Source organism: Acanthochromis polyacanthus, chromosome 22 (genome assembly GCF_021347895.1).
Source record: "Acanthochromis polyacanthus isolate Apoly-LR-REF ecotype Palm Island chromosome 22, KAUST_Apoly_ChrSc, whole genome shotgun sequence".
NCBI lineage: Eukaryota > Metazoa > Chordata > Actinopteri > Pomacentridae > Acanthochromis > Acanthochromis polyacanthus.
Window position 1 is genome coordinate 15984322 of NC_067134.1, and position 15168 is coordinate 15999489.

Genomic DNA, 15168 nt, shown 5'->3' on the forward strand with positions numbered 1-15168 from the left:
ACGACTTTGAACATGAATGTGGCTCCAGATTCAGACTTGTTAAAAAACAACAAACTGTATTTCTCCACCTGAGCAGTTTAACACCAGCTGATAGTGGAAACTACACCTGTGAGTGTTCATATCCTGGAGGAACAGATGTTCTCCATCTCAATGTCACAGTGGAAGGTAAGAACTTCTTGATCTTCTCATCATATGCTGTTCAAATATAAGAGATCTTAACATTATATTTCATGGCTGATGTGATGCATCAGTGCTTGTATGTTGGGTGTTCAGACTGGACACTTTGTCAGATTTAACCTGAGCAAGCATGATACATCCCACAACCCCTAGCAGAGCCTGAGATTTACAGCATGTAAATGAATACAATGTGAAGTCAGATTCAAAGAGACCAGCTTAAATGGTCGTCATAGCACAAATTCCAATTTACATAGTATTAACCTACAATTATGAACAGTCTGTGTTCTAAAGTCCCATAAAATATGAGAAACAACCATTCCCTTAGTTCTTTCTTCCTATGTGCATTAGAAAGCGTGTCTCGAGCTCGTTGAGATGTAGATGCAGAGGTGTGCTGCAGCCCTTTTTGTAAAACTGCCAGAGTTATGAAACTGAACCTTTAAACAGGAGGAAGTTGGGGAGGGGGGGGGGGAGCTTTGTGGAGCTTTTGAGGGTGGTATCGCAGCGATGTGTTGAGTATGGAATGGACAGAATAAAAGAACGCTGCCTCGGTTATGAAGCACACTAAGTGGGTGGGCTGGACTTAAGCAGAAAACCATTGGACAGAAAAGGGCCTTGTGACGTCCTGATTTTAGTTGATTAATTACTTCAAATTCACCTAATGAGCGGTAAAATTAACTGAACTCAAAATATTAAGTTGAATCAACTAATTGCATAGACTGACTTGCTTTCTTTTCCAATTTGTAAGTGTAAAGAAGGGGCTGCACAGTGACATGGCTGCATTGTCGCCTTGCAGCTAGAAGATCCCCGGTTTGTGTCTCAGTCTGGGATCTTTCTGCATGGAGTGTGTGTGTTCTCCCTGTGCATGTGTGGGTTTTCTCCGGGTTCTCCAGCTTCCTCCCACAGTCCAAAAACATGCTGAGGTTAACTGATGACTCTAAATTGCCCATAGGTGTGAATGAGAGTGTGATTGATTGTCTGTATATTTAGCCCTGTGACAGACTGGTGACCTGTCCAGGGTTTCCCCTGCCTTCACCATAAATCAGCTGGGATAGACTCCAGCCCCCCACATCACTAACGAGGATTAAGCGATGTATAGATAATGGATGGACATGTAAAAAATTTCCTCTAATTTCACCACTAAGACCTTTAAACCATCAGTACAAAGACTGCTCCTGACACAATGACATAACTTAAACATCTATGGATTTAAGGGTTCAGAACATCAGAAATAAAATTGCTTGCACCATTATGAAAATAAAACAGCCAGACTTTATTGAACAGAGACACACAGCAAGTTTCCATCATGTCTGTTTCTCAAAACACACAAAAACGAGATTTTTCAACTCTTTAAAGTGCGTCCTGGGAAGTCGGCTCATAAGCTAGATGTGTTCCCATTGAGTAAACTCTCAGCCGTTCATTCATGAAACTCAAATCTTAATTTCTAAAACTCTTCTTCTAAAGTTCAGTTAACGATAAAGTCACAAAGCACATATTTCTATTAAGTAAACTATAAAAGATGAGTTGGTTTGACTAATTTCCTTAAAGATGTTTTCAGTGCACTGAGGTTTTCACAAACAAAGCAACTATTAGTGCCATTTTTCTGACATATTTTCCTTTCTTTCCAAAGATTCGGAGGATACGACGCTTCGTTATGTTTTGATCGGTGGGCCTGTGTTCATCACAGCAGCTTTAATTCTATCAGGATTTCTATACAGAAGACGTCGCCATGGGTGAGACACTACTGGAATGCTCATAGTTCATTTGCAAAGCAATACTTTAAAAAATACTTGTACAAATCTCATTTTAAAAAATCATGAAAGTCACTACAGCTACAATTTTTATCTGTGATGACACAATACTAACTGAACATTCATCATTAATCATTCATTCTGTCTGTTTATCCAACAGAAAACAGCCTGAATCACCGAGCCATCATCCAAACCAGGTACTGCACAAAAAAGCCTTCATCAGTCGGATTACAGGTTTAACATCAATCATTTTAATTCCATGTTGTCTTCTGCAGGTCCCACAGGACATTGAGCCGTACAGCACCTTCATACGGACAGGAGGTGGACTCTATTCCACTGTCAAATTACAGCCACACATCTGTTGAAGCTTTGTAGAACTGATGAGTGTATGTTCTTTCAAGAGAGCTTTTGTCCACAAGGTGGCTCCATTTCATCACGTAAAATAATGAACACTTTTTGTTCATCTGCAAATGCAAATAGTGTATTTTTTATGTAAATAGCAATAATCGGAATCATCTGATTGTCTGATAAATAAGTGATTAACACACAACTAATTATTATTGTGTCGATTTTATCAAAAACAAATGTTTTATATCATCTTAAAGGCAGATTCTTAATGTTTTCTAGCTACAGTTAACAGACAAATTGTTTTATGCAGAGGATTTGTTGATGGCCTTAATGTTTATGCAGGTTCTTAATATTACTTTTTTTTTTTTTTTTTACACGTGTGCCTCTTCTGTCTGTTGCAGTCTGTAAATGGGAATGAGCTGCTACTAATTATCATCAATTTAAATCCTTTAAATGAGGAGTGTCAAACTCATTTTAGCTCAGGGGCCACATACAGCCCAGTTTGATCTCAAGCGGGATGGACCTGGAAAATCAGAACATAATAACCAATAAATAACGTCAATTCCAAATGTTTCCTTTTGTTTTAGTGCAAAAAAGTACATTCTGAAAATGTGCACATTTCATGATCTATCAATAAGTGCAATTTCAACAATATTGTGCCTCAGTTTATCATTTAAACGGATAACGGTGTGTCTAAAAAGGCACAAAATATTCAGTTTCAGGTATCTGGACCTTATGTTTCACAATGTTCAGTGTCTTTAAATATTTTCACAGGAAGTACTCAGCTTCACCTCTAATTTTAACACCTTGAAAAGTCGTCCCATGGGCTGGTTTTGGCGCGCAGGCTGTAAGTTTGACACCCCTGCTTTAAATGTTAGCTGTGAGTTGAGTTCAAGTGTATCTGTACCTGAGGAAGCAGGATATTGTCTTATGTCTTAGTTTATGGGCGAGAGGCTCCTCCCCAAAGCAATCGGTGTCTACCTGAGTGTTTTCAGCTGCTGTGTTGTCAGTTGCTGCCGTGACGCTACGACATGTAAGATAATATGCAGTTTAAACGGAACCACAGTCTCAGCTGGAGCACACGGCAACTCTGATCAGACCAATTTGAAGAGAGTGCACTGAACAGAATGAATGTAAGGCCTTTTATGTTTTTAATCTTTGCTGCAAACTGTGTTTTGTTGTTGCTTTCGGAGCACTTGTGATCACTGAATCATGCAAAAGAAACTGCTCAGACTTTTTTAACATCATGAATTTGCTAGTAATGATGATTGATCATTTGTTTGTTGTCATTTATAAAAGTACTTCCTGTTTTGGAAATGTTGCGTGCTTAAACTAGTTCAACTTCTCTCTTTACTGTTACTGATAATAGTGGATGTTTAAAGATATCTTTCCTCTTCACTGACATGAACTGCTCATTTTAATATTTGAAGATGTGAAAGTGTCGCCTTCCCCTGTAAATTAAAGCTGCTGTCCGGAGTTTCCATTTGTTTTCAATTTATGTATCATTTTTTTAACAAAGCTTAAATGTGTTAGTCTAGTTCGATACTATAATATAAAGTTAGTATAACGCGATGTGAAAATTTATTCCTGAGCTCCGCCTTCCTCTCATAGACCCCCATGTTATTCCAAAAAGCGCCGGTTGCTGCCGACCAATCAAGTTCGAGCTTCAGCTTTGTCATGCTGTCAATCAACGGTTACGTGCACAGCAAGCAAGCCCATGCAGAGGTGGGCGAGCTACGCACTACGCAACCGCGTGCACATTTGTTTTGCTTGTGGAGGAGAGAGCATCAGGGATCAGCAACTTCCAGAAAAGTTGCCAATCCCACGGCTTGTCAGGCCAAGAGACTGCAGGACATTTTTTGGCTCGGGGTGCTCGCGTCGCTCCCCGACCACGGCCTCCATAGCCCGCCTGCGGGCTTCGTTTAGATGCTGTGGTCGGGGTGCTCGCCTCGCTCCCCGACCACGGTCTCCATAGCCCGCCTGACGGCTTCGTTTAGATGCCCGACCTCTGGAGGAAGATGTTGGGGCGTCTGGGACATACTCTTCGTCAGAGGAGTCATGCAATTCTGAACTCTAGATAGAAATAAATAAACAATGTAACACATATACACGCGTAAATGCACTAAGTTTGATAAACAACGTCATCGAGAGGGATACACGAGTGTAATCACATATTGAAACTTTACTCGTTCGTCCTAGCAGATTCATGTTATTTTGGTATTAGGACAGGCTAGACTCAATACAGCATTCTAACGTAATTCCTTTATTATTTACTAAATGTACTAAATGTAGAAGAGGGGAAAACAGCAAAACAGGCGAGATGCTGCAGCACTCCGGGCACTTCTCTCATGTACTGCGCGCGTGCACAAATAAAGGGGCGAAATCAGAGGGAGGGAGGGTGGGACCACCAGCGTTTTGGGAGATGCTGCGATTCAAACTCCGGACAGCAGCTTTAATAGTGCCTCCTTAGACGTTTCCCCCTTTTATTGCTTTAAAAAACTGAATGTTGCTTTAATTTAATTTGGCTTTTTTGAAAATGATTTTTAAAAAAAGTAAACTATTTTCCTCAAAGTAAAGTAAATTATTTAAATACATGAAAAATTTAAAAACATTCAAGTCCTTTAAAGTGACAATTTCATCAAAGTGCAGCCAATTAGTGCTACAAATCCCACAGTTAATGAAATGTAGATCATCTGTCTGTGAATTTGTCTGTGATTGTTTTGTCAAAACACCTGTATCTGGAATGTCCAGTTACTGGTGAATCGGTGCTCCTGGACAGAAAGCAAAAGCATCAGTCAGGGGATGGTATAATTTCAAAGTCACTGAACATTACATGGAGTCCAGTTAAATTCATCATTCGGAAATGAAACAAACACTGAACATGATCACATGCTCACCATCCCCTCTGTGAAGCATGGTGGTGGCAGTATCATGATGTGAAACACGGTGGTGGTGGCATCATCAAGTCAAGAATCTTTATTGTCATTATGCAATTAGTTTTCAACAGTCACATAATGAAATTTTTTGGTAGTACTCGCTAAAAATTCAACATTAAAAGATGTGGACAGTAAAACATTTAAAATTAATAAAATACATTAAAGGTGAGAAAATATATATGCAACAGACTAAGGTGCAGCAGTGCTAGGTGCAGTTTCAGGTTGTACGGAGTTTACAGCTCTGAGGAAGAAGCTGTTCCTCATGACGTGAAGCATGGTGGTGGCAGCATCATGACGTGAAGCATGGTGGTGGCAGCGTCATGACGGGAAGCATGGTGGTGGCAGCGTCATGATGGGAAGCATGGTGGTGGCAGCATCATGACATGAAGCACGGTGGTGGCAGTATCATGACGTGAAGCATGATGGTGGCAGCATCATGACGTGAAGCATGGGGTGGCACCATCATAACATGAAGCATGGTGGTAGCAGCATCATAATATAAAGCACAGTGGTGGCAGCATCATGATGTCTGGTTGCTTCTCTGCAGCAGGTCCTGGAAGGATTGCACAGATGGAGTGTAAAATGAATGCAGGAAAGTGTCGAGAAATCTTTGAGGACAACCTGATGCAATCTGAAGAGAACTGAGACTTGGAGAAGCTTTCTTTTACATCAAGACAGTGATTCAAAACTACACAGAAATGGTTTAAAGACAACAAAGTGAAAGTTCTGGAGTTCCCCGGTCAAAGACCAGACCTCAAATTAACGGCGAAGTTGTGGTTGGACTTGTTCATTCCAGATCCCAGAGCAACCTGACAGAACTTGAGCACTGTTGCAAAGAGGAATAGATAGATAATAAAATGACTCTACTAAATACTGTGTTAAAGAGGGTGAATAGTTATGCAGTCACATTCAATATTTGTGATGAACTGACATGTCTTTGTTGAAATCTGTTTTCACTTTGACATGAAAGAGTCTTTGTTGGTGAATTCTAGTAAAAAAAAATAATTAAAAAGCCCGTTTATATTAGCCATGATTTAATGTTAAAAGCAGTAAAAGAGGAAAGCAATCAAGGGAGATGAGGACTTTATATGTGCACTCTGGTCCGTTGGTCTTTGCTCTTGGGCAGGTTTAGTTGTTGACATCGTCCTTTTCAACCCCACATTGTTACTTTTAATCTTACTATTTGCATGTTCTTTTTTAGATGTGCATGCATGAACGTATGCGGCTGTTATTTTGAACTGAGAGTCACATATCCTTATGACGTCCTTAAATGTTTTGGATACACCTTTAAGAATGAGGATGTTCGTAGAAAAAGAACCTGAACACACCAATTTCTTCGTAAATACATTTCTGGTGTTCCCCTGCTGACTCTAACATTCTCTTTTTTTTTCAGAGGAAGTACCTGGTTATGATCTGAAACCCCCAACTCTTTGGTGAGCTGTTTACACTTTTCTCTCAGAATATATGTAATTTAGTTGCATTTGTCATTTGGTGGTTGGCTACACTGATCATAGTTGGGGAACAAGCTACATGCAGGGATGCATGACGGGGGGCTATTATAGCTCAAGAGGACTGATTCTTTTAGCACAATTTTGGGAGATTTTAGGGAAATGATTCAGCTAATATGAGACGCTAAATCAGCAGATTACTGTATGGAGGTCATATGTGCAACCTGAGGGTCTAATATTGGACATTAGCGAGCACTGGCCAAAGCAGACTCTCAAACTGTAAAGCTAAACTTCAAAACCAAGCGAAAAGAAACTGACAGGGTGTGACTATCTTCAACTGCTGTGAAAGATAAGTTTGAAAATCCGAGAAGTGACCCCTGTGACCAAAATAGTCCACATCTGGTTTAATCGAGATTACAGAGCTGGTACTTACATACTGTGACATGTTAAACCACAGCCTGGTGCCTGTGCGTGTCATGCTGGCTTTAAATTACAGGTGTTAGCTGTCAGGTAAGATTGGTACTTTCCTAACGGGTGTTTTATTTCTCAAAAGGAAGAATTGCACATTTTAGGTTATGCAATATAAATAAAAGGTAGATATTGCTGCTTCATATCACACACCTTTGCCCTGAATAATCACAGTGATTCATGCTTGTCAGTTTCATACCATAAAACTATTAAATGAAGATAAGACATCAGCTGACCAATTAAGGCTTTGTATTAATTTGAATACAGTTGTCCTGGACACATTCCAGTTTGTGTAATCCCTTGAAAATGTGACTCAGCTATATCAATTCCTTCAAGTGATTCAGGTTCTTTCCTACCTTGTGACACCACTTCAAAGAATCTAATCAGGAAACTTCCCCTTTTTTGCTGTTTGGTAAATCGGGTTCCACAACACAATGATGATGGGATTAGTAATTGCTTACTGGATAAACCCACAGAGGAATTATGGGTAGCAAACCAAAGCTCTCTTTGTGCGTGATGCTACTGGTGACAAAAGCAGGAAAAAGAAAGAACGCACAGCCATTGTTGGAGCTTATAGTCACAACCTGTCTCCTTTTGACATTTCCTGAAGATAATCGCATCAGTTTCAGGATCACCCACTTAAGCAGAATGTTATAGCATTGGTTTGACCTCGATTATACCAGGATTACCAAACAGGGCATGAGTCAGCTTGAAGGAATTCTACTGTGACATTTTTATTGTGATGAAACATGCTTTAACAAGAAATACACGCGACACAAGACACGAACACCCTCACATAATCATAAAGCAGCGTGTGATTATCTGCTTTATGACGCTTTTTGGCTGAGCCTGGAAGAAGGTTCAGTCTTGTCAGTTGTACACAAAATAAGGGTCTGAGCAGGTGTGGCTTTACGTCTCTAATTTACAAAACCCGAAAGGTTTGAAAAGCAGGTTGTCTTTTTTGTTTTAAATTTTAAATTGCACCATTTATCTGAGCCAGTAACCGTGAAGCCAAACTGGATTTTCAACTTTCCAACAATCCTTGAACTAATCATCTATGGCTTCCAAAAACTAGAAAAGCACTCAGAGGGCACAATACTACGCCAAGGCTGCTCAGTCTTTGTGTCATTTTTGACGGATGAGCTGTTTCGCTAGTGTTAAAATAACCGTTCCCTCCAGGCTTTTATTTTGAAGGCGTATTTTTTAATGTTACTGGATTTTATACTGTCACCATTCCAGTGGCACAGGAAGTGTATATCTAAGGAGCGGTTTCCTGACATTCATGTAAAGATGAAAGAAAACGGTTCCACGCTGTTGCTGTCTCGCAAAGGATGTGTCTAAACTAGGACAGAAAGGTGAATTTGTGTTCAAAATAAGGCTGAAGGCTGAGCGTAAATAAAGGCTTTGTGAAACATCAGGAGCTTCACCATCGTCTGCCTGGGGTTTGCTACATACATGACCTAAATATGTAGCGGACGGCAGGAATTGATGGGACTCAGAAACAATTTAATCATTTGTTCAACACCTCAAGTATAGAAACAAATTAAAATAGAGGTAAATAGAATAAAATATGTATAGAATATAGAGGAACTTTTTCTTCCAAGCACTGGGAACACCTGTGGGAAAAATTCAACTATTATTTCTGTTTTTATTGTTATTTATGGAGTGATCGCTGCGACACAATGCACAAAATCCATTTGTGAGGCACCTGAATGTTCACAAGTTCACCGTTTGTCGTCTTAGAAATCACTCCAAACAGCTCAAGTGTCTGACAGTTTGACCGTGTTCCCCACAAATATCTAAAGAGTCGGATGACATCCCATAAGCAGCATCAGCAACCTCATTCGCCTATTACTGACTTGCGATTTCTGACTCCATCTGCACGTGATCATCTCCAATGCACTTGATAAAAACTTCCAGTAAGTGATCTTTGTGTCCCCAGATTTTTCTACTTTCCCTATCTTGTTGTGGAGGCTTCACTGAAATATGTTGAACGTCATGAGTGTGAACCCACTTACCATCATGAAAACGTGGACGGCGTCAGTAAAGCCTGTTGAACTTCTGCTTCTGGGATTTTTTTCGACCACTTGAGATTACTGGACTTGCTGTCAATGCTGTAGTTACACCTTCAAGTGGGAAATACAGTGTGAGTCAAAGTGTTTCAATGAAGTGGAACTAGATACTGCTCTGTGGTCACTTGGTTAACCCTGTTACAGAACCTCTTGTAGCCTCTTTAATAGCTTTTATTAATAAAATATCAGTCCTGGTGTCTTATAAGGATCCTGTCAGGACATATTTTGCTGAATTTATTTCATAGTCAAGCATCAGAAATATGACTTGTTCTTTTTTTTCATGTCATTTAAAGGTCCAGAAGCATGCCGATTCCTGAAATGAAACCAAGACAAAGCATTTCATTTGAAGCATATGATAGCTTGCAGGTTGTGGTCACATAATTTTTTTGCTCCGCCCCTTTAGGTTTCTTTTATATAGAAGCCAGATCTGAGACTAAACTGAAACTGAGGCTTTCAGAGCTGCACTGGATGAAAATGTTGTGGGTCCTGATGCTTGTTTGTTTGCTCCATGGAGGTGAGTGACAGATTTATCCTTCTTTTATAGTACTATTATCCTACATTTAATGTAAAGGCTCTATTAACACTTTATATAAAGATGTCTGCATTTAAAGAGCTTAGAATGTTACTTTATTTTTGAAATGTAAAATATGCTCTGTGCTTTATCCAGTTTGTTTTTTATTGATTTTTATTGTCATTCATATGGATTTGCTTGTTATATTACTGCTTATTCCACTGCAGTCACTGACACTCAGCCGTATTTATTTTTAGCCTCGGCCACACAAATCAGAGGATTTGGAAACTCGACAGCTTTGTACGGTGACGATGCACATTACCGGTGTTCGGTGGACAATCCAACAGGTACAGAAAAAAATATTTTTAAAGACATTTAAACCCCAAATTATTTATATCGAAGCTAAATCGGAATTTTGTGAGTTTTTTTTAATATGACCAATAGGTTTCTTTTCACTGGAAATTACATAAATAAGGATGTCAATAATACATTTTCAAGTGTTTTTCAACATTTTGCTAAAAATTTCACACCCAAAATTATTCATAGCCTTCAAAATTGTTTAATATTTTAAAGAAAATGCAATTTCTGTCTCATTCCAAGTGGTCCAGGTAGCTTTTATAATCTTTTATTGCATTTTAAATTGAAAACAAATGACAAGGCAGTTCTGTGGTCAGCTACAGTATGGCCAGTCATGAGTAAAACCACAGAGGTTACACAATGCAGCTGCTCACATGATGTCAAAACTCTTCAGAGTCATGCTCAAGTGTTTTCAACTGCAAATAAAAGAAAGATGTCCAAGGACCAAGCTAAAACTGACCCCTGAGCTGGCAAAACCAGTGACAAAAGAGAAAGCTCTTGGTTGCAAATTGATGGAAGAAAGGGAAGCGTTCAACTGAAAGAACATCCTGATAATGAAACATGAAGGAAAAATATTGGTCAATCTGCCATTTTTAGGACAGAAATAGTTTGACTTCCTCATAAACATCTCCAGCACAATGTCTGACTGCCTTTTTAACACTTGCTGAAGACATTTCCAGCCACAAGAAACCTGTTGATCAAATAAAAAATCACTCTAAGTCAATATTTGAGACTGGTTTGCCTTTCTCTGTGATATCTTTGAACAGCTGTTGTCAACCAGAGCTCTGGTTAAACATTAACATTGTGTTAATGTTGATCTGCTGGATGGGTTCCAGGTGTGCTGCAGGTCACCTGGCAGAGGCTTTATGCGGACGAGTCCATAGAGAATCTAGCCACGTACAGCAAGCGCTTCGGCGAGCAGGTAAATGATCCGTACAGGAGGAAAGTGATCTTCACCGAAGCGTCGCTCAGCTCGACATCCATCACCCTGAAGAACGTCACCTGGGAGGACGAGAGCTGCTACATTTGCTCATTTAACGTGTATCCCGACGGGTCCAAGCGGAGACAGATCTGCCTCAAAGTGCAAGGTAAAAGCTGCAAATTCATCCAGAGGGAGGAAATGCTGAGCTTGCTATGCTGGGTGGAGTCTGACATTTGTTTTTTTTAATCTCCATGAAGGAATATCGACGGTGAACACGAGCCACACAATCAGCAGAGAACAGCAGGAGGATGGCAGGACGGTGGTGTTCAGCTGCTCTGCTACGGGTAAACCAGCTCCAACCATCAGGTGGGACTATTCATCTGGTGCCAGCAGCATCCACCAGCCACACACTGATGTAGTAAGCAACAGCGACCAAACGTTTACCAGCAGCAGCAGCGTCACTCTGAAGCTCCAACCAGACTGGAATGGACATGTGGACTGTGTGCTGAACGCTGGGATGGACAGCCAGAGGCAGGAGAGGATCGACTTCACTTCATCTGAAGACGAGACGAAAGGTATGTAGATCAGCTTTGTTTTGCTTCGTGGAAGTTCAGTTTCCGGGAAAAGATCACGAGTAAACAAATGATGCTTCCTGGCAGTCAGCAATTAATATTTGTCAGGAAGTGAAAGTACAAATAAAGTCCCTTTATCAGTCCTGTTCCCAGCACCAAGTCATCATGTTTACTGCCTGAAAGTGACCTAAACACGACACCACACCCGAAAAAAAAAAAAGTTTACAATGGTTCATTTTCATTTTAGTGTCCCGCTTAGCAAACTTATGCTGGGTCTTGTCAGTGGATGTTTGTGCTCATTGTGGGCTCACTTTTCTCTGCAATATGAAGTCATGAACCTCCATGGAAACAGAACAACCATGGCTAGAAGCAGAGAAACTCCCAAATGCCTCCTGTGCTGAAGAACAAAGTTGCGAATCTTTAAAAATTCGAAAAAAAAGTGTAAATTCTTTTATTTATTTCACTCAAATTGAAAAAAAAATGGAATCAACATGTACAAGATTATTACAGGAAACAAATGTGGCTCTACATATTCGAGGTGTTTCAACAGTTTTTGCATTTTACGTTTTATTTCTGCATTTGTCCCTGTTTATTTTGTGAAAACACGTGCCGCAGTTCAGCTGTAAAGTCCCTGGATTTCTGTTGCATGACTACTGGCCGGGACAGTCATGGCTTTAGGAATGCCACAGTGATCTTCTTGAAGATCTGGTTCATGTCGGACTTATTTTTGGCACACATGATGCATTCAAGGACAGTCAGAAAGTTGGAAAAAACATTTTTTATCTGTTTTCACAGTGTCTGACTCTGACAAATTGTGGAATATTGGTGATCTTTTAAAAATATAACTCTCCTTTCACACACCTACCTGTTGGTTTGGAGGTTCAGAGGGTTAAAAGCATCAGCAAATCAAACCTGAACCTAAACTAGTGTCGTGATTTCTTATCATGCATGCTGCTCCTTCCTTCATTGTGAGCTGCCTGAGCTTTTGTGTTGCAGATCAATGGTTCATTGTATGTTTTCCAGAGAACTGAGGGCAAGCTTAAGACATTTAAAAAGTGAAGTAGTCCTTTGTAACTACGTAAGCCATCTGAGCCCAGCTGTGACTCATCACGTCCCGAAGGTTTCAGTTTCGTTTGAGCAAAAACCAAACTCTCAGGACACTGACCTGATCCACAGCCTCCCTCTGGGGACGTCATGCCACACATCGGGGTAGTTGTCAGGGTTTAAAGGAAAGAAAGCTGCAGCTAAAATCCCCCCCACTGCTCCTATTTTCAGGAAGTTTAAATCACACTAATTGTGCTGTTTCCTCCTAGATAAAGGCTCTCCCCTGTCAGCCGTGGCTCTGGTCATCACAGTCATCATTGTTATTTCCTGCTTCGCTGTTGTGGCTGTAGTGATGCGGAAAAGGTGAGAAATGTTGACGTTTGACACAAACGTAAGCAGTCCGAGGAATTTTCTATTTTCACATGACTTTCTTTTTCAGAAATGCACATTTTGACATTTATTTCACTACTCTGTCTGTCTGCATGCCTAGATTTCAATTACAACACATATTTTTAACTATCAAGTTGTTTTCTCTATTCTGAACCAGATATTTACAGTTTAATCACTTCTCTTGGAGTTTGTTCATATATCTGCCACAGCCTGATAAATAGGACATTTTATTCCTCAAAAAAAAAAAACACATTTTTGTTGATCTGTTGATGGTATTTTCTGATTTATTGAGGAAAAAATGAGGACTTTTGAAGCTAATTTTATCCAAAGTTCAGATTTCTGTTCTGGCAACTTATTTAAAATCCTGCATGTTAAATACTTAGAGAATATCTTATTGGCAGATTTTATTTTATTTTATTATTTTATTACTATTTTACATTTTTGAAAACCTGAAATACAGAGTCATTGTCTTGATGTGAGAAACAAATTGAGGAAGTTCCATGAAGACATTTACCACCTATTTATGAGTAATTTCGTGCCTTAACAGTAAAATCGCAGACAGTGAAGTTCTTCTTTTTCTTGCAGGTTGAAGAAAAAAAACAAAAGTGAAACGGACCGTTCAGTCGTCATCTGACATTAGATGTGGCCACAGTGAGCATGAAAGCATTACAGAAAAATCTGCATCTCATTGCATCCGAGCAGTGAAATTAAGCTGAAAGCTGCTGTCCAAGATCCATCTTTCACGGGAAGTTTTAAAAACCGGAGTGCTTTGTGTTTTTATAACGACCTATTCTTTGACATTTCCTTGAAACTGCAGCACTTTAACTTCATGGAGCTAAAAGTAAAGCGCTTGTTCAGGCTTTGTTGAATGCAAAGACAGAGGAGAAGCTACAGCAGACGGTTTACAGAGAGTTTATATTTTTACCAGAATTGATCGAATTTCTGAAGCACTTTGTAGTGGCTGCAGCATAGTGCAATAGTGAAAGCTGGCTTCCAACTAATCTACCAGCACAGTTGAACTGAAACTCTGTGAAGAGACTGAAATCAGCGACTGTGCTGCCATCTAGTGTTTTTAAATGTGAGAATCAAAAAGTTGAGCGAATTTCAACTGTGACTTTGACAATGTGAGACAGAGCTAAAATAATAATTTATCATAGAATAGAATATTTTCTGAGTGTTATTTGGTGTGTTGGTAATTTTGCACTTGCAGTTCAGCACTTTTCTTGCAGTTTGCACATCGTATGAACTTGGAATATTATTTATTATTTCCACACAATGTACTCAGTGAGCATAGCATGAAACAGGACATTTACTGTGTGGTTGTAACTGTGGTAAGGAAAGGACCATTAAACTGTGGAGTGCATGACTGTTACTCAGGTTCTGCACAAGTTCCGAGGACGAAATGAATCTTTCTGTTGATGTATTTCAGATAATTTATTTCCATGTATTTATTTATGATGATTCAATGGCTACAAATGCTTTTGTTTGTGTTTGTTGCAGAAACATCGCTGAAGTTTCAGTGAATTAAAACATCTTTGAACATTGTCTGGATCTGTTCATTGTTTCTCCAGTCAAGTTTGCCTTTAGATCATTTCAGAGGTTTTTTATTGTGTTTTTTTTAAGTATTTCTTTTATTACTGCAGCAGCCTGTTGTGAGAACACACAACCTTGACAATATTTTTTAAATGCAAAATGACACAAAGCTGTATCTTCTTGCTGTAGCTAATTGCTTTATTGCATTATTTTTACACGACATATTACACAAATGCAAATATCTTCAGCCAGGAAGTGATTTAAACACTGTAAAGTGATACAATAATGATTTAGATTTTTAAATGATCCTGTAAGGTGCTTCACTTCTGGTACACACCAGTAGAGAAGCAAAAGCTGATTTAAATTCAATTTTAAACCTGTTGAGGTGGATGTGACGTTCAGTGGAATGTACCATTATGTGGGAAGGGAAGGGGAGTGCAGGCAACTTGCTCTGTTTGTCTCACATTTGAAAAAAGTAAATTTGGTATTGCTCGTCGAATGGTAGCATTTATTTTTTAGATTATTTTAGTAATGTTCATTCTATAGATGGGAGGACTCGTTGCTACATGTTTTGGTGAATCTGTCCTGTCGCTCTTAGTATGATCCGTTAACTGTTAGTTTCACTTTGGGTTTTGGCGGTTC

General features: G+C 39.5%; 1 long non-coding RNA gene and 1 pseudogene across 1 annotated transcript; both read left to right on the forward strand.

The window, feature by feature from the left end:
• Positions 1-1801: 1801 nt before the first annotated feature.
• Positions 1802-2842, forward strand: LOC110971081 (uncharacterized). Its single transcript, XR_002597140.2, has 3 exons — positions 1802-1907; positions 2086-2122; positions 2201-2842. It is a non-coding gene; the product is annotated as an uncharacterized LOC110971081 (long non-coding RNA).
• A 6678-nt stretch (positions 2843-9520) lies between these two features.
• LOC110971082 (uncharacterized) overlaps positions 9521-15168 on the forward strand; it is a 37593-nt pseudogene continuing 31945 nt past the window's right edge.